Source organism: Mytilus californianus, unplaced genomic scaffold (genome assembly GCF_021869535.1).
Source record: "Mytilus californianus isolate M0D057914Y unplaced genomic scaffold, xbMytCali1.0.p SCAF_10, whole genome shotgun sequence".
Taxonomy (NCBI): domain Eukaryota; kingdom Metazoa; phylum Mollusca; class Bivalvia; order Mytilida; family Mytilidae; genus Mytilus; species Mytilus californianus.
The window spans coordinates 70,613,177-70,641,159 of NW_026262582.1; the positions used below are offsets into that span (position 1 = coordinate 70,613,177).

Below are 27,983 nucleotides of genomic sequence, written 5' to 3' on the forward strand. Positions count from 1 at the left end.
ACTGTGGTTTATGTTAATAACACAATGTGGTGTATGTTAATAACACAATGTGGTTTATGTCAATAACACACTATGGTTTATGTTAATAACACACTGTGGTTTATGTTAATAACACACTGTGGTTTATGTTAATAACACACTGTGGTTTATGTTAATAACACACTATGGTTTATGTTAATAACACACTATGGTTTATGTTAATAACACACTGTGGTTTATGTCAATAACACACTGTGGTTTATGTTAATAACACACTATGGTTTATGTTAATAACACAATACTGTTAATGTTAATAACACACTTTGGTTTATGTTAATAACACAATACTGTTTATGTTAATAACACAATGTGGTGTATGTTAATAACACACTATGGTTTATGTTAATAACACACTATGGTTTATGTTAATAACACAATATGGTTTATGTTAATAACATAATACTGTTAATGTTAATAACACACTTTGGTTTATGTTAATAACACAATACTGTTAATGTTAATAACACAATGTGGTTTATGTCAATAACACACTGTGGTTTATGTTAATAACACACTATGGTTTATGTTAATAACACACTATGGTTTATGTTAATAACACACTATGGTTTATGTTAATAACACACTATGGTTTATGTTAATAACACACTATGGTTTATGTTAATAACACAATACTGTTAATTTTAATAACACACTTTAGTTTATGTTAATAACACTATGGTTTATGTTAATAACACAATACTGTTAATGTTAATAACACAATGTGGTTTATGTTAATAACACACTATGGTGTATGTTAATAACACTGTTAATAACACACTATGATGTATGTTAATAACACACTGGTTGATGTTAATAACACACTATGGTTTATGTTAATAACACACTATGGTTTATGTTAATAACACACTGTGGTTTATGTTAATAACACACTTTGGTTTATGTTAATAACACAATACTGTTAATGTTAATAACACAATGTGGTTTATGTTAATAACACACTATGGTGTATGTTAATAACACACTATGATGTATGTTAATAACACACTATGATGTATGTTAATAACACACTGGTTTATGTTAATAACACACTATGGTTTATGATAATAACACACTATGGTTTATGTTAATAACACACTGTGGTTTATGTTAATAACACACTTTGGTTTATGTTAATAACACAATACTGTTAATGTTAATAACACACTCTGGTGTATGTCAATAACACACTGTGGTGTATGTTAATAACACAATGTGGTGTATGTTAATAACACACTATGGTTTATGTTAATAACACACTATGGTGTATGTTAATAACACTGTTAATAACACACTATGATGTATGTTAATAACACACTATGGTTTATGTTAATAACACACTATGTTTTATGTTAATAACACACTCTGGTGTATGTCAATAACACACTGTGGTGTATGTTAATAACACAATGTGGTGTATGTTAATAACACACTATGGTTTATGTTAATAACACACTATGGTGTATGTTAATAACACTGTTAATAACACACTATGATGTATGTTAATAACACACTATGGTTTATGTTAATAACACACTATGTTTTATGTTAATAACACACTATGGTTTATGTTAATAACACACTATGGTGTATGTTAATAACACACTATGGTGTATGTTAATAACACACTATGGTGTATGTTAATAACACACTATGGTTTATGTTAATAACACACTGTGGTTTATGTTAATAACACACTTTGGTTTATGTTAATAACACAATACTGTTAATGTTAATAACACACTATGGTTTATGTTAATAACACACTGTGGTTTATGTTAATAACACACTGTGGTTAATGTTAACAACACACTGGTTTATGTTAATAACACACTGTGGTTTATGTTAATAACACACTATGGTGTATGTTAATAACACACTATGGTTATGTTAATAACACACTATGGTTATGTTAATAACACACTATAGTTAATGTTAATAACACACTATGGTTTATGTTAATAACACACTGTGGTTTATGTTAATAACACACTGTGGTTAATGTTAACAACACACTGTGGTTTATGTTAATAACACACTGTGGTTTATGTTAATAACACACTATGGTTTATGTAAATAACACAGTGTGGTTTATGTTAATTACAAATAACACACTATGGTGTATGTTAATAACACACTGTGGTTTATGTTAATAACACAATGTGGTTTATGTTAATAACACAATATGGTGTATGTTAATAACACAATGTGGTTTATGTAAATAACACACTGTGGTTTATGTTAATAACACACTATGGTTTATGTTAATAACACAATGTGGTTTATGTTAATAACACAATATGGTTTATGTTAATAACACACTGTGGTTTATGTTTATAACACAATATGGTGTATGTTAATAGCACAATGTGGTTTATGTTAATAACACAATATGGTTTATGTTAATAACACAATGTGGTTTATGTTAATAACACAATATGGTTTATGTTAATAACACAATGTGGTTTATGTTAATAACACAATATGGTTTATGTTAATAACACAATATGGTTTATGTTAATAACACAATGTGGTTTATGTTAATAACACACTGTGGTTTATGTTAATAACACAATACTATTAATGTTAATAACACAATGTGGTTTATGTTAATAACACACTATGGTGTATGTTAATAACACACTATGATGTATGTTAATAACACACTGGTTTATGTTAATAACACACTATGGTTTATGATAATAACACACTATGGTTTATGTTAATAACACACTGTGGTTTATGTTAATAACACACTTTGGTTTATGTTAATAACACAATACTGTTAATGTTAATAACACACTCTGGTGTATGTCAATAACACACTGTGGTGTATGTTAATAACACAATGTGGTGTATGTTAATAACACACTATGGTTTATGTTAATAACACACTATGGTGTATGTTAATAACACTGTTAATAACACACTATGATGTATGTTAATAACACACTATGGTTTATGTTAATAACACACTATGTTTTATGTTAATAACACACTCTGGTGTATGTCAATAACACACTGTGGTGTATGTTAATAACACAATGTGGTGTATGTTAATAACACACTATGGTTTATGTTAATAACACACTATGGTGTATGTTAATAACACTGTTAATAACACACTATGATGTATGTTAATAACACACTATGGTTTATGTTAATAACACACTATGTTTTATGTTAATAACACACTATGGTTTATGTTAATAACACACTATGGTGTATGTTAATAACACACTATGGTGTATGTTAATAACACACTATGGTGTATGTTAATAACACACTATGGTTTATGTTAATAACACACTGTGGTTTATGTTAATAACACACTTTGGTTTATGTTAATAACACAATACTGTTAATGTTAATAACACACTATGGTTTATGTTAATAACACACTGTGGTTTATGTTAATAACACACTGTGGTTAATGTTAACAACACACTGGTTTATGTTAATAACACACTGTGGTTTATGTTAATAACACACTATGGTGTATGTTAATAACACACTATGGTTATGTTAATAACACACTATGGTTATGTTAATAACACACTATAGTTAATGTTAATAACACACTATGGTTTATGTTAATAACACACTGTGGTTTATGTTAATAACACACTGTGGTTAATGTTAACAACACACTGTGGTTTATGTTAATAACACACTGTGGTTTATGTTAATAACACACTATGGTTTATGTAAATAACACAGTGTGGTTTATGTTAATTACAAATAACACACTATGGTGTATGTTAATAACACACTGTGGTTTATGTTAATAACACAATGTGGTTTATGTTAATAACACAATATGGTGTATGTTAATAACACAATGTGGTTTATGTAAATAACACACTGTGGTTTATGTTAATAACACACTATGGTTTATGTTAATAACACAATGTGGTTTATGTTAATAACACAATATGGTTTATGTTAATAACACACTGTGGTTTATGTTTATAACACAATATGGTGTATGTTAATAGCACAATGTGGTTTATGTTAATAACACAATATGGTTTATGTTAATAACACAATGTGGTTTATGTTAATAACACAATATGGTTTATGTTAATAACACAATGTGGTTTATGTTAATAACACAATATGGTTTATGTTAATAACACAATATGGTTTATGTTAATAACACAATGTGGTTTATGTTAATAACACACTGTGGTTTATGTTAATAACACAATGTGGTTTATGTTAATAACACAATATGGTGTATGTTAATAACACAATGTGGTTTATGTTTATAACACAATATGGTGTATGTTAATAACACAATATGGTTTATGTTACATAGTACAACCAACAACCAACCACATTATAACACACAAAATACAAACACTACAGATACAAAGTCACTAATCAAACACATAACATAGTACAACCAACAACGCACAACTTCATAACACTAGAAATACAAACACAACAAGTACAAAGTCACAAATCAGATATAAGGTACTACCAACAACCAACCAAAACCATAGATTAAAGACAAACATTAACAATAAAGAAATTAGGATAAAAGGCCACTATTTTAAAGATATAACCAACAACTTACAATCAACAATCAAACACATGACTGCCATCAAGCAATACCAGATATAGAATAGAGACATATTTCTGATGGAAGTTTTGTTATCTCACAACAAAACATGGTGTTGAGTTTTGACCACTGATTCATGTGATATAGATGTTGGTTTATGTTAATTACACCATTTTGTCCATTTATGCACATAAACTTTATAAGTTGATATTACAGATGGGAATAAAATTGTAACATAAATTGTATTTTGTTGATATTAATTAAGCAACATCGTCTAGATTATGACATTTAATTAACAGACTTATTTATGAAATTATAGGACGGAAGAACAGCGTTACATTTGGCTGCTCAGTTTGGACATCTACATGTCACCAAATGGTTAATAGAAGAAGGAGGATTCAGTCAACTTGATACAACAGATGAGGTAACATTTGACATTATATACTAAGTGTTAAGTTTATCAGTGAATATTTATACAGGTTTTATTGATGTGTTTTATTTCTTGTCTATAATGAATTTTGTTGAATTGTTCGTGAGATACAAAAACAATGATCTTTCTTATGATTATTTATGTTAACATCTAAAGTTAGACTATAGAAATAACAGTCGTTGGAAAAAAAACCACATACACATTTCTATAAATCTAATGATGTTGTTTAAAAGCCGTCTTAAACTAAAACATAACCATAATTAGTGTATATGGACACACAGCCACTAATCAAACTGACAGCCACCACCTGCTACCAACACCAAATCAACCCTTTATTGCACTGACATCCAAAACACTAAAAATAAAATACCACGGATACAAAGCAAGTTTTCAAATGCATGACAATAATGAGGTACTACCAAAATACACTTAATACACAAAAACTAACATTCAGCCCCTATTGATACAATCTACAATATACCAAACACTCGAGAAACAAACACCTAACATAATAAACTACAGATATGTCATCAACAATTTACATTAACGACACTGAGAATGAACAGTCAAACATTAAAGTTACAAAGTCACCAATGCATCACATGACAGGTTCTACATATTACCAACAACCAAACACTGAGGACAACAAACACTAATCAACCATTACTACAACTACAAATCACTATTCAACCACATAACAGCAATCAAGTATCGCAAACAAACAACCACAAAAATACATTTAAGACAAGAACAAATTCACCAAACACACATGACAGTCTCAATTAACTAAACACTTCAGATACAAAGTCACCAATCATACATATGACAGTCACTAAGTACCACAAAAATGACTACCTCAGTAGGCTTATAGTGAAAACACTAACAATTAACTGCTTTAAATCCCAAATCACCAATCAAACACATAACAGTCACTGTGTTCTATGACAACTAGACAACTAAGACACAAACACATTCAATATAAATGCTAATGAAAAGTCACCAATCAAACACATAACAGTCACTAAGCACAAACCACCAACCAGACAGTAAAGACACCAACAATGAAATACTGATTCAAAATCACCAATCAAACACATGACAGTCACCAACTACAACCAACCACCTCATTACACTAGAAGTACGAACACTAACAATTTAATACTACATATATAAAAGTCACTAATCAAGTCTGTGACAGTAACCATATACTACCAAAAACAAACCATATACTACCAACAACAAACCGCAACCAGAAATTTAAGACAGACACCAACAATGCAACATTAAGATAAAAAGTCACTTATCAAACTCTAAGACAGTACTACCATCAATCATCAACATTATCACACTAAAAACAAAATCCATTGCAATAAAACACTGCACAACAATTGATTTATTAAAAGTAATGTTACATGTAACCAATGAAATCCATTGCAGCCTTGAGGCACTACCAACAACCAATAAGACACTTATCATAAAGACAGAATCACAACAGCCCCAAGGTGCCCCTTTGACCCAATCACTTTATAAAACATACATCACAAACACTAACAATCAAACTCAACAAATACAAAGCAAGTTTTCAAACTCATGGCAGTAACAAGGTACTACCAAAAGACACTTAATACACAATCACCAACATTCAGTACCTACAGATGCAAGCCACCAGGTACTACACAAAAACCAACATTTTCAGCCCCTACAGATACAAGTCACCAGTCAAACACATGACAGTAATCAGGTACTACCAAAAGACACTTTATACACCAAAAAAGGCATACCATCAACCAACTATCAATTAACAAACCATAAGCCCCCACAGACACAATCAATACCCATACACTTGACAATTTTAAATCACTACCATCAACCAACGACCAATAATTAAACACTAACAGAAAGACACAGCTCATGATAATATAAGTACTGCTTTAACATACACCAATCAAACAAATGATAGCAACCAGGCACTACAACAATTAATTAAACCCTTACATTTAAGACACACCAACAAACCATCAGCCCCTACATATATCTTTACCAAGAAAACATATGACAACCATCAACCAGTTAACATAATTTTATAGATACAACCACATATCATCAGTCCATAAAGACACAGTCACCAATCAAACACATGATAACTACAACAGCCATCAACCATTTGAAACTAGTTGTAAGGACATGGTCACCAATCAAATACATAATAACCATCAAGCATTACAACAGCCATCAACAGTTAGAAACTAGTTGCAAAGACTCAAATAACAACTTAACAGTCACTTATTAAACATATGACAGCCATCAGGAACTAACAACAACCATTTGTAACTAATAATGAAGACACAATCAGCTAATTACAATCAGCTATCAAATTAAGACTAAATGTAAAGACAAAACCAACAACTTACAGCCACCAATAAAACACAGGATAACCATCAGATTTTACCAACAAGATCTATCATACGATACTAATAGTGAAGACACAAGCAGCAACTAACTGTCACCAATGAAACATAAGGCAGCCACCATGAAGGACCAACAAGAATTAGAGACTTAGGGTTGAGATACAAAATAATTTACAGTAGCCAAACAAACACAACACCAATCAGGCACAACCAACACCAACTGAATATTTGAAAAGACTCAACCAACAATTAAGAACAACCAAGCACATGACTACAATCAGGAACTACCAACAACTGTTCTGGACTTATTGGTACCGTCATAAGACACTTCTTACTGTCCACTAACAACTTACATTCACTAATTTAACACATGACAGCCAACATACACTTCCAACAACATACAACAATTTGATAGTAGTTTTAAAGACACAACCAATAATTATAAAAAAAACACCAATTAAACACTTAACAGACATCATGTACTACCGACAACAAATTATATATACAAAGACAACCAACAATTAACAGCCATCATGTACTTCCCACTACTGATTAAATACTAGTTATGAAGACACAACGAACAATTAAGAACCATTAATCAGGCCAGCATGAACAACTAACAACCATCTAACAACCACCAATAAAATAAACAACAGCAATCAGGCACTATAAATAACCATCAAAAACTAATTGTAAAGTCACAACCAGCAACTTATAGTCACCAAACAATTAAATAACAGCCATTGGGCTCAAATAACAACCAGCATTTTTCTGTCAAACAACTGACAGTTATCAGGCACTGCCACCAAACAACGATCATATGAGATTAATTGTGCAGACAAGCACATGATTCTATCAGAAACTACCAACAGCCATGAGAGACTAAATGGCACAAGAATAACAACATACAGTCAACAACTTCATACATGACAGGCATCAGGCACTACCAACAACAAATAACCATAAGAGATGTATTATTAAAACAAAGGCAATAAGGGCTATTCCATTAAAAAGGAGGTACTAGGGTCGGAAGGCAATTTTTAAGTACCCCCATGACCAAGAGGAATGTACCATGTATCATAACACCAACCAACAGGAAGTCGTTTCATAATAATACAAGAACCAACTGGAATATATCTAACTTATTTTATTCTAATTTACCACAACCCCTTTGAGTTGTTATTTAAACATTATAGTTGCTGGACAATTTAGAGGTGTGGGCAAGGTCAAGGAGCTACAATGTTTGGTTATTACTATGATATAAAGGGCTATTTGTATCTCTTTTTTTATATTGTTCAATTCATACCCGAGTATACAATTAAAGTAACAGTTCAAATTCAAAGCTGTTTAAATGTATCATATCAAGTTGCACTATTATATTAGTTGCTTTGTAAAAATAAAGTAAGAAACTTCCAGATTTTTACTGGCCGTTCAATATTGAGAAGCAATGACCTCTTGGAATTGTAGATATATGTATACTCTATAAAAACATCTACATGTAATATCAACATTTATTAATGATAAAGAAAATTACTGTCACATTTCATTGGATTTTGACATGAAAATTTGTGAACCAATAGTTATTTTGAGTTTCTGTATAAAATATTTCATGCTTTTTCTTTCTTTTCCATATATCGTTTGGTTTTCAATTCTAGTGTTTATATTTCATCATCATATATGTATTTTGTCACCTGCCTGGAATTATTTTTTTTTTTATTGTATTGTAATTGTCTTCATTTCCGGTTTATGGCATTCATTGTTTTTCAATGTTGTTTTTGTCAGTCAGATACGATTTTACTCGTATTTACACATTACTTGTGGGCAATTTTCAGTATAAAGCTAGCGGTTGAACAAACTGAGCATCGCTGTTGTGAATAATAAAGATAAAAATAAATTTTGAGATCGTTTGGAAGTTTTGGTCCCAAATTGAAAATTGGGAAAAACGTAGGGTATTTGCCATTGCCAATAGGAATGGGTCCGGTATTTGGACCCTGTGGAATGCTACAAAAATCCCTGGAGGGGTGTACGATCTCAATAGTAATATGGCTTTAAAATGACCATACTGATCCGCTGACAGACTGATGGTTAAAAAGGTCGTCAAAGTTAATTTTAATTCTCTTTCAAATCGAAGGTCCGTAGGGCCTAGCTAGTAACCAAACGAAAGTCTGATTGCAATAGTGGAAGGTCGAGGACCTCGGACCACCGCTAATTTGAACTTCCGAATATTATTTACAATAGAATTTGACATCGTTCGCCGTGTGCTTGTCATTAAAGGGAAGTAACTCTTGCACTTCCGGAACTGGTACCATAGGTAGAATACAACGTTGTGCCTGCCGCTGTGTAAGTCGCGGGAACAGTTATGTTTTCCAAAATATCAGGATAAGAGCAGGAGACAAAAACAATCGGTTATATAAGTCCTTGCAAAAACAAATAATAATAAATAACAGAAAATATCACATTGAAACCGAGAGTCACGAAAAATGACTGTCAAAGAAGACCAACAACCAACAATACTTAGTTTCTCTAAACACCAAGGGCCACTGGCCATACACGCTTAAACACATCAACAACCAACGGGATTTTTTATAATTGCCGTCCGACCCTGGTACATTCTTTTTAATGGAATAGCCCTAACTAACAACTACCAACAAAACACATGGAGCAATCACACACAAAACAATCATAAAAGACAAATTTAAAGCCACTACAAGCAAATAATACTCACCAATCAAAAACATGACAGCCATTGGGCACTTCCAACAACTAACAAGACTCAAAAATAAAGACTCAACCAACAACAAACAATCACCGATCAAACACATAATAACCTTTAGACAATTTCCAGCTGCCAATACGACACTTATTATAAAGACACAACCAACAAGTAATAGTCATTGATAAAACACATGACTGCCATCAGACATTGAACAACAACCAACCAAAAGCAGAGAATAATTGTAAAGACACAACAAGCAACTAAGTCATTGACCAAACACATGACTGCCATCAGACACTGAACAACAACCAACCAAAAGCAGAGAATAATTGTAAAGACACAACAAGCAACTAAGTCATTGACCAAACACATGACTGCCATCAGACACTGAACAACAACCAACCAAAAGCAGAGAATAATTGTAAAGACACAACAAGCAACTAAGTCATTGACCAAACACATGACAGCCATTAGACACAAACAAAAACCAACAAATAGAAGAGGGTAATTGTAAAGAAACAACCAATAACTTACAGTTACAATTCAAAAACATGACGACCATCAGGCACTAACAACAACCAACAAAAAGAAAAGGGTAATTGTAAAGAAACAACCAATAACTTACAGTTACAATTCAAAAACATGACGACCATTAGGCACTAACAACAACCAACAAAAAGAAAAGGGTAATTGTAAAGACACAACCAACAACATACAGTTACAATGCAAATACATGACAGCCATCAGGCACTAACAACAACCAACAAATAGAAAAGAATAATTGTAAAGACACAACCAACAACTTACAGTTACTAAAAGTCATTGATTAAACACATGACAGCCAACAGATACTAACAACAACCAACCAAAAGAAGAGAATAATTGTAAAGACACAACCAACAACTTACAGTTACAAAAAAGTCATTGATTAAACGCATGACAGCCAACAGATACTAACAACAACCAACCAAAAGAAGAGAATAGTTGTTAGAACACAACCAACAACTTACAGTTACAATTCAAACACATGACAGCCATCGTGTAATTACAACAATAAAAAAAAAGGAAAAACTAAATGTTAAAGACACAACTAAGCCCTAACAGTCTTCAATCAAACATGACAGCCACCAGGCCTTAACAACAACCAACAATTAGAAGAGGGTAATTGTGAAGACACATCGAACAACTAAAAGTCACCAATCAAACATGACAACCATCAGATACTTACAACAACCAACAAATAGAAGAGACTCATCCTAAAGACACAACTTACAGGTAACAGTCATTGCTCAAACACATGACATCCATCAGGCACTAACAACAACCAACAAACAGAAGAAACTAATTGTAAAAACAAACCAACAGCTTACAGTAACAATTCAAACACATATAAGCTATCAGGCACTAACAACAACCAAGAAATAAAAAACAAAGACTTTTGTAAAAAAAGACACAACCAACAACTTAGTAACCAATCAAAGACATGACAGCCGTTTAGGCACTAAGGTCAAACCACAAATAGAAGAGACTAATCGTAAAAAAACAACCAACAACTAACAGTCGCCAATCAACTCATAGACAAGACTAATCGTAAAGACACAACCAACAACTTACAGTCACCAATAAAACACATGACAGCCATCAGGCACTAACAACAACCAGCAAGTAGAAGTAACTAATCCTAAAATATACAATTTGTAAAAATAGATACCTCCGAAAATAAGTACAATTACAGTAGAAGAGACTAATTGTAAAGACAAAACCTAAAACTTAAAGTTACATTTCAAACACATGAAAGACATCAGGCATAAACAACAAATAGAAAAGACTTTTATAAAGACACAACAAACAACTTCCAGTCACCAATCAAACACATGACAGCCATCTAGGCACTAACAACAACCAACAAATAGAAGAGACTAATCGTAAAAACACAACCAACAACTAACAGTCGCCAATTAAAACATAGACGAGACTAATTGTAAAGACACAACCATTAACTTGCAGTCACCATTCAAACATATGACGACCTTCAGGCACTTACAACAACCAACAAATAGAAGAGACTAATTGTAAAGACAAAACAAAAAACTTAAAGTTACAATTCAAACACATACAAGCCATCAGGCATAAACAACAACCAATAAATAAAAAATAAGACACAACCAACAACTTAGTTACCAATCAAAGACATGACAACCATCAGGTACTTACAACAACCAACGAATAGAATATACTACTTGTAAAGACACATCAAACAACTTACTGTTACCAATCAAACAAATTGAAAAGACGTATTGTAAAGACACAACCAACAATTTAGTTACAATTCAAACACATGACAGTCATCAGACACAAACAACAACCAACAAGTAGGAAATACTTTTGTAATGACACTTATTATAAAGACACAACCAACAAGTAATAGTCATTGATAAAACACATGACTGCCATCAGACACTGAACAACAACCAACCAAAAGCAGAGAATAATTGTAAAGACACAACAAGCAACTAAGTCATTGACCAAACACATGACTGCCATCAGACACTGAACAACAACCAACCAAAAGCAGAGAATAATTGTAAAGACACAACAAGCAACTAAGTCATTGACCAAACACATGACAGCCATTAGACACAAACAAAAACCAACAAATAGAAGAGGGTAATTGTAAAGAAACAACCAATAACTTACAGTTACAATTCAAAAACATGACGACCATCAGGCACTAACAACAACCAACAAAAAGAAAAGGGTAATTGTAAAGACACAACCAACAACATACAGTTACAATGCAAATACATGACAGCCATCAGGCACTAACAACAACCAACAAATAGAAAAGAATAATTGTAAAGACACAACCAACAACTTACAGTTACTAAAAGTCATTGATTAAACACATGACAGCCAACAGATACTAACAACAACCAACCAAAAGAAGAGAATAATTGTAAAGACACAATCAACAACTTACAGTTACAAAAAAGTGATTGATTAAATGCATGACAGCCAACAGATACTAACAACAACCAACCAAAAGAAGAGAATAGTTGTTAGAACACAACCAACAACTTACAGTTACAATTCAAACACATGACAGCCATCGTGTAATTACAACAATAAAAAAAAAGGAGAAACTAAATGTTAAAGACACAACTAAGCCCTAACAGTCTTCAATCAAACATGACAGCCACCAGGCCTTAACAACAACCAACAATTAGAAGAGGGTAATTGTGAAGACACATCGAACAACTAAAAGTCACCAATCAAACATGACAACCATCAGATACTTACAACAACCAACAAATAGAAGAGACTCATCCTAAAGACACAACTTACAGGTAACAGTCATTGCTCAAACACATGACATCCATCAGGCACTAACAACAACCAACAAACAGAAGAAACTAATTGTAAAAACAAACCAACAGCTTACAGTAACAATTCAAACACATATAAGCTATCAGGCACTAACAACAACCAAGAAATAAAAAACAAAGACTTTTGTAAAAAAAGACACAACCAACAACTTAGTAACCAATCAAAGACATGACAGCCGTTTAGGCACTAAGGTCAAACCACAAATAGAAGAGACTAATCGTAAAAAAACAACCAACAACTAACAGTCGCCAATCAACTCATAGACAAGACTAATCGTAAAGACACAACCAACAACTTACAGTCACCAATAAAACACATGACAGCCATCAGGCACTAACAACAACCAGCAAGTAGAAGTAACTAATCCTAAAATATACAATTTGTAAAAATAGATACCTCCGAAAATAAGTACAATTACAGTAGAAGAGACTAATTGTAAAGACAAAACCTAAAACTTAAAGTTACATTTCAAACACATGAAAGACATCAGGCATAAACAACAAATAGAAAAGACTTTTATAAAGACACAACAAACAACTTCCAGTCACCAATCAAACACATGACAGCCATCTAGGCACTAACAACAACCAACAAATAGAAGAGACTAATCGTAAAAACACAACCAACAACTAACAGTCGCCAATTAAAACATAGACGAGACTAATTGTAAAGACACAACCATTAACTTGCAGTCACCATTCAAACATATGACGACCTTCAGGCACTTACAACAACCAACAAATAGAAGAGACTAATTGTAAAGACAAAACAAAAAACTTAAAGTTACAATTCAAACACATACAAGCCATCAGGCATAAACAACAACCAATAAATAAAAAATAAGACACAACCAACAACTTAGTTACCAATCAAAGACATGACAACCATCAGGTACTTACAACAACCAACGAATAGAATATACTACTTGTAAAGACACATCAAACAACTTACTGTTACCAATCAAACAAATTGAAAAGACGTATTGTAAAGACACAACCAACAATTTAGTTACAATTCAAACACATGACAGTCATCAGACACAAACAACAACCAACAAGTAGGAAATACTTTTGTAATGACACTTATTATAAAGACACAACCAACAAGTAATAGTCATTGATAAAACACATGACTGCCATCAGACACTGAACAACAACCAACCAAAAGCAGAGAATAATTGTAAAGACACAACAAGCAACTAAGTCATTGACCAAACACATGACTGCCATCAGACACTGAACAACAACCAACCAAAAGCAGAGAATAATTGTAAAGACACAACAAGCAACTAAGTCATTGACCAAACACATGACAGCCATTAGACACAAACAAAAACCAACAAATAGAAGAGGGTAATTGTAAAGAAACAACCAATAACTTACAGTTACAATTCAAAAACATGACGACCATCAGGCACTAACAACAACCAACAAAAAGAAAAGGGTAATTGTAAAGACACAACCAACAACATACAGTTACAATGCAAATACATGACAGCCATCAGGCACTAACAACAACCAACAAATAGAAAAGAATAATTGTAAAGACACAACCAACAACTTACAGTTACTAAAAGTCATTGATTAAACACATGACAGCCAACAGATACTAACAACAACCAACCAAAAGAAGAGAATAATTGTAAAGACACAATCAACAACTTACAGTTACAAAAAAGTGATTGATTAAATGCATGACAGCCAACAGATACTAACAACAACCAACCAAAAGAAGAGAATAGTTGTTAGAACACAACCAACAACTTACAGTTACAATTCAAACACATGACAGCCATCGTGTAATTACAACAATAAAAAAAAAGGAGAAACTAAATGTTAAAGACACAACTAAGCCCTAACAGTCTTCAATCAAACATGACAGCCACCAGGCCTTAACAACAACCAACAATTAGAAGAGGGTAATTGTGAAGACACATCGAACAACTAAAAGTCACCAATCAAACATGACAACCATCAGATACTTACAACAACCAACAAATAGAAGAGACTCATCCTAAAGACACAACTTACAGGTAACAGTCATTGCTCAAACACATGACATCCATCAGGCACTAACAACAACCAACAAACAGAAGAAACTAATTGTAAAAACAAACCAACAGCTTACAGTAACAATTCAAACACATATAAGCTATCAGGCACTAACAACAACCAAGAAATAAAAAACAAAGACTTTTGTAAAAAAAGACACAACCAACAACTTAGTAACCAATCAAAGACATGACAGCCGTTTAGGCACTAAGGTCAAACCACAAATAGAAGAGACTAATCGTAAAAAAACAACCAACAACTAACAGTCGCCAATCAACTCATAGACAAGACTAATCGTAAAGACACAACCAACAACTTACAGTCACCAATAAAACACATGACAGCCATCAGGCACTAACAACAACCAGCAAGTAGAAGTAACTAATCCTAAAATATACAATTTGTAAAAATAGATACCTCCGAAAATAAGTACAATTACAGTAGAAGAGACTAATTGTAAAGACAAAACCTGAAACTTAAAGTTACATTTCAAACACATGAAAGACATCAGGCATAAACAACAAATAGAAAAGACTTTTATAAAGACACAACAAACAACTTCCAGTCACCAATCAAACACATGACAGCCATCTAGGCACTAACAACAACCAACAAATAGAAGAGACTAATCGTAAAAACACAACCAACAACTAACAGTCGCCAATTAACACATAGACGAGACTAATTGTAAAGACACAACCATTAACTTGCAGTCACCATTCAAACATATGACGACCTTCAGGCACTTACAACAACCAACAAATAGAAGAGACTAATTGTAAAGACAAAACAAAAAACTTAAGTTACAATTCAAACACATACAAGCCATCAGGCATAAACAACAACCAATAAATAAAAAATAAGACACAACCAACAACTTAGTTACCAATCAAAGACATGACAACCATCAGGTACTTACAACAACCAACGAATAGAATATACTACTTGTAAAGACACATCAAACAACTTACTGTTACCAATCAAACAAATTGAAAAGACTTATTGTAAAGACACAACCAACAATTTAGTTACAATTCAAACACATGACAGTCATCAGACACAAACAACAACCAACAAGTAGGAAATACTTTTGTAATGACACAACCAACAACTTAGTTACACATGACAGCCATTAGGCACTGACAACAACCAACAAATAAAAGAGATTTATTGTTGACACAACCAACGACTTCCAGTCACCAATCAAACATGACAGCTATCAAGGCACTAACAACAACCAACAAATAAAAGTTGCAGTCACCAATTCAAATACATGACATCCATCAGACACTAACAACAACCAGCAAAAAGAGAAGATTAATTGTAAAGACACATCAAATACCAATCTAAGACTTACAACAACCACAAAATAGATGAGACTTATTGTAAAGAGACAACCAACAACTATCAATCACCAATTAAGCATGACAACCATCAGGCAATTCCAACACCCAACAAATAGAAGATACTACTTGTAAAGACACAACAAACAACTTACAGTTACAATTCAAATATATGACAGCCATCAGGCACTAACAACAACCAATAAATAGAAAACTCTAATTGTCAAGACTTATTGTAAAGACACAACCAACAATTTAGTTACAATTCAAACACATGACAGTCATCAGACACAAACAACAACTAACAAGTAGGAAATACTTTTGTAATGACACTTATTATAAAGACACAACCAACAAGTAATAGTCATTGATAAAACACATGACTGCCATCAGACACTGAACAACAACCAACCAAAAGCAGAGAATAATTGTAAAGACACAACAAGCAACTAAGTCATTGACCAAACACATGACTGCCATCAGACACTGAACAACAACCAACCAAAAGCAGAGAATAATTGTAAAGACACAACAAGCAACTAAGTCATTGACCAAACACATGACAGCCATTAGACACAAACAAAAACCAACAAATAGAAGAGGGTAATTGTAAAGAAACAACCAATAACTTACAGTTACAATTCAAAAACATGACGACCATCAGGCACTAACAACAACCAACAAAAAGAAAAGGGTAATTGTAAAGACACAACCAACAACATACAGTTACAATGCAAATACATGACAGCCATCAGGCACTAACAACAACCAACAAATAGAAAAGAATAATTGTAAAGACACAACCAACAACTTACAGTTACTAAAAGTCATTGATTAAACACATGACAGCCAACAGATACTAACAACAACCAACCAAAAGAAGAGAATAATTGTAAAGACACAATCAACAACTTACAGTTACAAAAAAGTGATTGATTAAATGCATGACAGCCAACAGATACTAACAACAACCAACCAAAAGAAGAGAATAGTTGTTAGAACACAACCAACAACTTACAGTTACAATTCAAACACATGACAGCCATCGTGTAATTACAACAATAAAAAAAAAGGAGAAACTAAATGTTAAAGACACAACTAAGCCCTAACAGTCTTCAATCAAACATGACAGCCACCAGGCCTTAACAACAACCAACAATTAGAAGAGGGTAATTGTGAAGACACATCGAACAACTAAAAGTCACCAATCAAACATGACAACCATCAGATACTTACAACAACCAACAAATAGAAGAGACTCATCCTAAAGACACAACTTACAGGTAACAGTCATTGCTCAAACACATGACATCCATCAGGCACTAACAACAACCAACAAACAGAAGAAACTAATTGTAAAAACAAACCAACAGCTTACAGTAACAATTCAAACACATATAAGCTATCAGGCACTAACAACAACCAAGAAATAAAAAACAAAGACTTTTGTAAAAAAAGACACAACCAACAACTTAGTAACCAATCAAAGACATGACAGCCGTTTAGGCACTAAGGTCAAACCACAAATAGAAGAGACTAATCGTAAAAAAACAACCAACAACTAACAGTCGCCAATCAACTCATAGACAAGACTAATCGTAAAGACACAACCAACAACTTACAGTCACCAATAAAACACATGACAGCCATCAGGCACTAACAACAACCAGCAAGTAGAAGTAACTAATCCTAAAATATACAATTTGTAAAAATAGATACCTCCGAAAATAAGTACAATTACAGTAGAAGAGACTAATTGTAAAGACAAAACCTGAAACTTAAAGTTACATTTCAAACACATGAAAGACATCAGGCATAAACAACAAATAGAAAAGACTTTTATAAAGACACAACAAACAACTTCCAGTCACCAATCAAACACATGACAGCCATCTAGGCACTAACAACAACCAACAAATAGAAGAGACTAATCGTAAAAACACAACCAACAACTAACAGTCGCCAATTAACACATAGACGAGACTAATTGTAAAGACACAACCATTAACTTGCAGTCACCATTCAAACATATGACGACCTTCAGGCACTTACAACAACCAACAAATAGAAGAGACTAATTGTAAAGACAAAACAAAAAACTTAAAGTTACAATTCAAACACATACAAGCCATCAGGCATAAACAACAACCAATAAATAAAAAATAAGACACAACCAACAACTTAGTTACCAATCAAAGACATGACAACCATCAGGTCCTTACAACAACCAACGAATAGAATATACTACTTGTAAAGACACATCAAACAACTTACTGTTACCAATCAAACAAATTGAAAAGACTTATTGTAAAGACACAACCAACAATTTAGTTACAATTCAAACACATGACAGTCATCAGACACAAACAACAACCAACAAGTAGGAAATACTTTTGTAATGACACAACCAACAACTTAGTTACACATGACAGCCATTAGGCACTGACAACAACCAACAAATAAAAGAGATTTATTGTAGACACAACCAACGACTTCCAGTCACCAATCAAACATGACAGCTATCAAGGCACTAACAACAACCAACAAATAAAAGTTGCAGTCACCAATTCAAATACATGACATCCATCAGACACTAACAACAACCAGCAAAAAGAGAAGATTAATTGTAAAGACACATCGAATACCAATCTAAGACTTACAACAACCACAAAATAGATGAGACTTATTGTAAAGAGACAACCAACAACTATCAATCACCAATTAAGCATGACAACCATCAGGCAATTCCAACACCCAACAAATAGAAGATACTACTTGTAAAGACACAACAAACAACTTACAGTTACAATTCAAATATATGACAGCCATCAGGCACTAACAACAACCAATAAATAGAAAACTCTAATTGTCAAGACTTATTGTAAAGACACAACCAACAATTTAGTTACAATTCAAACACATGACAGTCATCAGACACAAACAACAACCAACAAGTAGGAAATACTTTTGTAATGACACTTATTATAAAGACACAACCAACAAGTAATAGTCATTGATAAAACACATGACTGCCATCAGACACTGAACAACAACCAACCAAAAGCAGAGAATAATTGTAAAGACACAACAAGCAACTAAGTCATTGACCAAACACATGACTGCCATCAGACACTGAACAACAACCAACCAAAAGCAGAGAATAATTGTAAAGACACAACAAGCAACTAAGTCATTGACCAAACACATGACAGCCATTAGATACAAACAAAAACCAACAAATAGAAGAGGGTAATTGTAAAGAAACAACCAATAACTTACAGTTACAATTCAAAAACATGACGACCATCAGGCACTAACAACAACCAACAAAAAGAAAAGGGTAATTGTAAAGACACAACCAACAACATACAGTTACAATGCAAATACATGACAGCCATCAGGCACTAACAACAACCAACAAATAGAAAAGAATAATTGTAAAGACACAACCAACAACTTACAGTTACTAAAAGTCATTGATTAAACACATGACAGCCAACAGATACTAACAACAACCAACCAAAAGAAGAGAATAATTGTAAAGACACAATCAACAACTTACAGTTACAAAAAAGTGATTGATTAAATGCATGACAGCCAACAGATACTAACAACAACCAACCAAAATAAGAGAATAGTTGTTAGAACACAACCAACAACTTACAGTTACAATTCAAACACATGACAGCCATCGTGTAATTACAACAATAAAAAAAAGGAGAAACTAAATGTTGAAGACACAACTAAGCCCTAACAGTCTTCAATCAAACATGACAGCCACCAGGCCTTAACAACAACCAACAATTAGAAGAGGGTAATTGTGAAGACACATCGAACAACTAAAAGTCACCAATCAAACATGACAACCATCAGATACTTACAACAACCAACAAATAGAAGAGACTCATCCTAAAGACACAACTTACAGGTAACAGTCATTGCTCAAACACATGACATCCATCAGGCACTAACAACAACCAACAAACAGAAGAAACTAATTGTAAAAACAAACCAACAGCTTACAGTAACAATTCAAACACATATAAGCTATCAGGCACTAACAACAACCAAGAAATAAAAAACAAAGACTTTTGTAAAAAAAGACACAACCAACAACTTAGTAACCAATCAAAGACATGACAGCCGTTTAGGCACTAAGGTCAAACCACAAATAGAAGAGACTAATCGTAAAAAAACAACCAACAACTAACAGTCGCCAATCAACTCATAGACAAGACTAATCGTAAAGACACAACCAACAACTTACAGTCACCAATAAAACACATGACAGCCATCAGGCACTAACAACAACCAGCAAGTAGAAGTAACTAATCCTAAAATATACAATTTGTAAAAATAGATACCTCCGAAAATAAGTACAATTACAGTAGAAGAGACTAATTGTAAAGACAAAACCTAAAACTTAAAGTTACATTTCAAACACATGAAAGACATCAGGCATAAACAACAAATAGAAAAGACTTTTATAAAGACACAACAAACAACTTCCAGTCACCAATCAAACACATGACAGCCATCTAGGCACTAACAACAACCAACAAATAGAAGAGACTAATCGTAAAAACACAACCAACAACTAACAGTCGCCAATTAACACATAGACGAGACTAATTGTAAAGACACAACCATTAACTTGCAGTCACCATTCAAACATATGACGACCTTCAGGCACTTACAACAACCAACAAATAGAAGAGACTAATTGTAAAGACAAAACAAAAAACTTAAAGTTACAATTCAAACACATACAAGCCATCAGGCATAAACAACAACCAATAAATAAAAAATAAGACACAACCAACAACTTAGTTACCAATCAAAGACATGACAACCATCAGGTACTTACAACAACCAACGAATAGAATATACTACTTGTAAAGACACATCAAACAACTTACTGTTACCAATCAAACAAATTGAAAAGACTTATTGTAAAGACACAACCAACAATTTAGTTACAATTCAAACACATGACAGTCATCAGACACAAACAACAACCAACAAGTAGGAAATACTTTTGTAATGACACAACCAACAACTTAGTTACACATGACAGCCATTAGGCACTGACAACAACCAACAAATAAAAGAGATTTATTGTAGACACAACCAACGACTTCCAGTCACCAATCAAACATGACAGCTATCAAGGCACTAACAACAACCAACAAATAAAAGTTGCAGTCACCAATTCAAATACATGACATCCATCAGACACTAACAACAACCAGCAAAAAGAGAAGATTAATTGTAAAGACACATCGAATACCAATCTAAGACTTACAACAACCACAAAATAGATGAGACTTATTGTAAAGAGACAACCAACAACTATCAATCACCAATTAAGCATGACAACCATCAGGCAATTCCAACACCCAACAAATAGAAGATACTACTTGTAAAGACACAACAAACAACTTACAGTTACAATTCAAATATATGACAGCCATCAGGCACTAACAACAACCAATAAATAGAAAACTCTAATTGTCAAGACTTATTGTAAAGACATAACCAACAACTTACAGCCACCAATCAAACACATGGCATCCAACAGGCACTGACAACAGTCAACAAATAAAAGTAACTAATTGTAAAGACACAACAAACAGCTTACAGTCACCAATCAAACACATGGCAGCCATCAGTCGCTACAAAAAACCAACAAATAAAAGAGACTTATTGCTAAGACACAACCAACAGATAACAGTCACCAATTAAACATGACAGCCATTAGGCATTTACAATAACCAAAAAAAGAAGTGTCTAATTGTAAAAACACAAAAAACAACTGTCAGTCATCGATCAAACACATGACAGCAATCAGTAACAAACAACAATCAACAAATATAAAAAGACTTATTGTAAAGACACAACCAACAACTTACAGTCACCAATCAAACACATGACAGCCATCGAGCACAGGCAGCTACCAGATTAAAAACTAAATGTAAAAACCCCACTAACAAGATACAGTCACCAATTAAAGCAACAATAACCAACATATAGAAGAGATTAATTGTAATTACAATACCAACAATTTACGATCACAAATCAAAAACATGTACTTAAACCAACCACCAACTAGAGATTGGAGACAAAGTCACTAATCACACACATAACATAATACAACCAACAACCAACCTACCATATCGTTACTCTGAAAATAAAAACACTACAGATAAAAAGTCACTAATCAAACACATAACATAGTACAACCAAAAACCCATCACATCATAACACTAGAAATACAAACACTTCTAGTACAAAGTCATTAATCAAACACATGACATAGTACAACCAACAACCCACCACATCATTACACTAATAATACTTAAACTACAGATACACAGTCATTAATCAAACACATGACATAGTACAACCAACAACCCATCACATCATTACACTAAAAATAAAAACACTGCAAGCACAAAGTCAGAAATCAAACACATAACATAGTACAACCAACAACTCATCACATCATTACAATAAAAAATACAAACACTACAGATGCAAAGTCACAAATCAAACACATAACATAGTACAACCAAAAACCCACCACATCATTACACTAAAAATACAAACACTACAAATACAAAGTCACCAATCAAACACATAACATAGTACAACCAAAAACCCACCACATCATTACACTAAAAATACAAACACTACAAATACAAAGTCACCAATCAAACACATAACATAGTACAACCAACAACACACCACATCATTACACTTAAAATACAAACACTACAAATAAAAAGTCAAAAATCAAATATTTAACATAGTACAACCAAAAACCCACCACATCATTACACTAAAAATACAAACACTACAGATACAAAGTCATTAATCAAACACATGACATAGTACAACCAACAACCCATCACATCATTACACTAAAAATAAAAACACGACAAGCACAAAGTCAGAAATCAAACACATAAAATAGTACAACCAACAACCCATCACATCAATACAATAAAAATACAAACACTACAGATGCAAAGTCACAAATTGAACACATAACATAGTACAACCAAAAACCCACCACATCATTACACTAAAAATACAAACACTACAGATACAAAATCAGAAATCAAACACATAACAGAGTACAACCAACAACCCATCGCATCATTACACTAAAAATACAAACACTACAGATGCAAAGTCACCAATCAAACACATAACATAGTACAACCAAAAACCCAACACATCATTACGCTAAAAATACAAACACTTCAGTTAAAAAGTCACTAAACAAACATATAACATAGTACAACCAACAACACACCACATCATTACACTTTAAATACAAACATTACAGATACAAAGTCACCAATCAAACACATAACATAGTACAACCAACAACACACCACATCATTACACTTAAAATACAAACACTACAGATACAAAGTCACCAATCAAACACATAACATAGTACAACCAACAACACACCACATCATTACACTAAAAATACAAACACTACAGATACAAAGTCACCAATCAAACACATAACATAGTTCAACCAACAACCCATCACATCATTACACTTAAAATACAAACACTAAAAATACAAAGTCACCAATCAAACACATAACATAGTACAACCAACAACCCACCACATCATTACACTTAAAATACAAACACTACAAATAAAAAGTCAGATATCAAACACATAACATAGTACAACCAACAACCCACCACATCATTACACTTAAAATACAAACACTAAAAATACAAAGTCACCAATCAAACACATAACATAGTACAACCAACAACCCACCACATCATTACACTTAAAATACAAACACTACAAATAAAAAGTCAGATATCAAACACATAACATAGTACAACCAAAAACCCACCACATAATTACACTAAAAATACAAACAATACAGATACAAAGTCACTAATCAAATACATAGCATAGTACAATCAACAACCCACCACATCATTACACTAAAAATACAAACACTACAGATACAAAGTCAGAAATCAAACACATAACAGAGTACAACCAACAACCCATCGCATCATTACACTAAAAATACAAACACTACAGATGCAAAGTCACCAATCAAACACATAACATAGAACAACCAACAAACCCAACACATCATTATGCTAAAAATACAAACACTTAAGTTAAAAAGTCACTAAACAAACATATAACATAGTACAACCAACAACCCACCACATCATTACACTTAAAAAACAAACACTAAAAATAAAAAGTCACCAATCAAACACATAACATAGTACAACCAACAACACACCATATCATTACACTTAAAATACAAACACTAAAAATACAAAGTCACCAATCAAATACATAACATAGTACAACCAACAACCCACCACATCATTACACTTAAAATACAAACACTACAAATAAAAAGTCAGATATCAAACACATAACATAGTACAACCAACAACCCACCACATAATTACACTAAAAATACTAACACTACAGATACAAAGTCACTAATCAAATACATAGCATAGTACAATCAACAACCCACCACATCATTACACTAAAAATACAAACACTACAGATACAAAGTCAGAAATCAAACACATAACATAGTACAACCAAAAACCCACCACATAATTACACTAAAAAAACAAACACTACAGATACAAAGTCACCAATCAAATACATAACATAGTACAACCAAAAACCCACCACATAATTACACTAAAAAAACAAACACTACAGATGCAAAGTCACAAATCAAACACATAACATAGTACAACCAACAACCCACCACATCATTACACTAAAAATACAAACACTACAGATACAAAATCAGAAATCAAACACATAACAGAGTACAACCAACAACCCATCGCATCATTACACTAAAAATACAAACACTACAGATGCAAAGTCACCAATCAAACACATAACATAGTACAACCAAAAACCCAACACATCATTACGCTAAAAATACAAACACTTCAGTTAAAAAGTCACTAAACAAACATATAACATAGTACAGCCAACAACCCACCACATCATTACACTTAAAATACAAACACTAAAATTAAAAAGTCACCAATCTATCGTGTGGCATATCGTTTTGTAAAACGTATGATATATATATTAGGTTTTTATTTCAGAAAATTATTTCAATTATTTTATTTTTTAATTTATTATAAAAAAATATAATAAATTAAAAAAAACAATTATTAGATTGGATTGATTTATAGTTGGTTGCGTACTTGTATATCCCGAACAACCAAATGGATGCACCTCTTTGACATGGTTGTTCTTTACTGCCAGCCGGAAGAAGACCTGTAGTGACCATATTTCTATCCCCCTGTCACCCTTTGGACTATATTAGATTGGAAAGATTGGATTGATAACATTTCACTTGTTTATTAAATAATTAAAGCAAATAAGTTATCTTAATTATTATAATTTTTCTTTCATACTAATTGCGTAATTTTTTATGTAATTTGTAATTTTGAATCATTGTGTTAATAACATTTCAAATTCGATCATTATAAAATTTAAAAAAAAACCTAAACAATACCCTTAGTTCAATGGAACGTGAACTATCTATTCTAAATAAAATTTATTCAGTCGCAAAAAATAGTGTTGGTTGTAAACGTTTTATCTTGATTGAGAAGCGTTTAGCAATGCAATAAACTTACTTTAAATGTACTATAACTTAATGTAGATAATTAGATTTCGAACTGTATACCATTTGTTACCGATAGAAAAAAAAACTGTAACTAATATAATTACACTATGGAATACCCTGCTATATAAAACGAAAGGGAAACATTTCCTTCCATCACATTTTGACATGAGTAACACGAGACCAAATACCGCGAAAAATATTAGTCTCTCTCTCTCTCTCCTCTTTCACCTCCTCCAAATATTTCTTTGACCCAAATATTTCCTTGACACAATATTATATATAATGTTCTATAAATGAGGCTTTATATGAGATACACGTTTTATATCTAAATGTATTAAAAAAGACAAGACATCCATGGTAGTATATGTTCCCCTCAATATCAGAGTCTGATATAAACCGAAGATGGTCAGGGATTTATAAAAATTCGTGAAAACTTATATGGAACCAGCGTCGCTTGCAATTGCTGCTGTCGGTGTTAAAACTGTTATTTTGACTGTAAAAAGTGCTTAAGTTCATGTATGAGTAAAATACAGAAGAAGAAAAAAATAACTCTTCCTTTTTTTATTATTTCTTTATTTCAGAGGTAAGCTTCACAAACTTTCATGCATATCATCAAGATCGAATGACCTTAAATAACCAATCAAATGTATTTTAAAAGTTTTTGATTTGTTCTTTGTACGAACTCATGAAATATTTGTCACTGGACATTATGCATGCAATCAATGATCAAATACAAATCTACAGTATTAAAAGCATACTGCAATTGTATATATGAAAGAAACTATCAAAGAATATTTTGCACATATTTGAAGGATCAAAAGAATCAGTTCTACAAATGGTTGTTATTAATAGACTAATTCAATTTTACAAATAATACATGCCTCTGTAAAATTTCATATCGACGCACCAGACTATTTTCTTTTATCGTGCATAGCTCATTTTCCGATACACTTCAGGTTTTTGACGATCTTCTTACTTGTTCGTTACTTTCTAAAATTAAAATCCTACACAAATTGCCAAAACTTTTAATCCCATGCTAGACAGCGTAAAAGATAAATACACGTTTGTTCGTGTACAAACGGTGTTTTAAAGGCCGATATCCATTTGCACAGAAAAAGAATCAATTTTCGCCACAACTTAATTACGCCAATTCTTCTTTTGCGTCACTATATTTTGAAAACTGCAGCATTCATTTGCGTCAATAAAACAAGTATACAATTGCGCAAATGTTATAGACTTATATACTTTTACTTTGATATTTACTGAAAAACTGGATTTCCTCCTCCTTTTTACTGGCTAGTTTCTGAGTGCTTAATTCATCTAAAACTATATGATCTTATTCACCATTCAAAATGATTGTGTACG

General features: G+C 32.5%; 1 protein-coding gene across 1 annotated transcript in view; it reads left to right on the forward strand.

The window, feature by feature from the left end:
* Nucleotides 1-27,983, forward strand: part of LOC127719159 (fibronectin type 3 and ankyrin repeat domains protein 1-like) — a 54,739-nt gene that overhangs the window by 950 nt on the left and 25,806 nt on the right. The window lies entirely within an intron of this gene.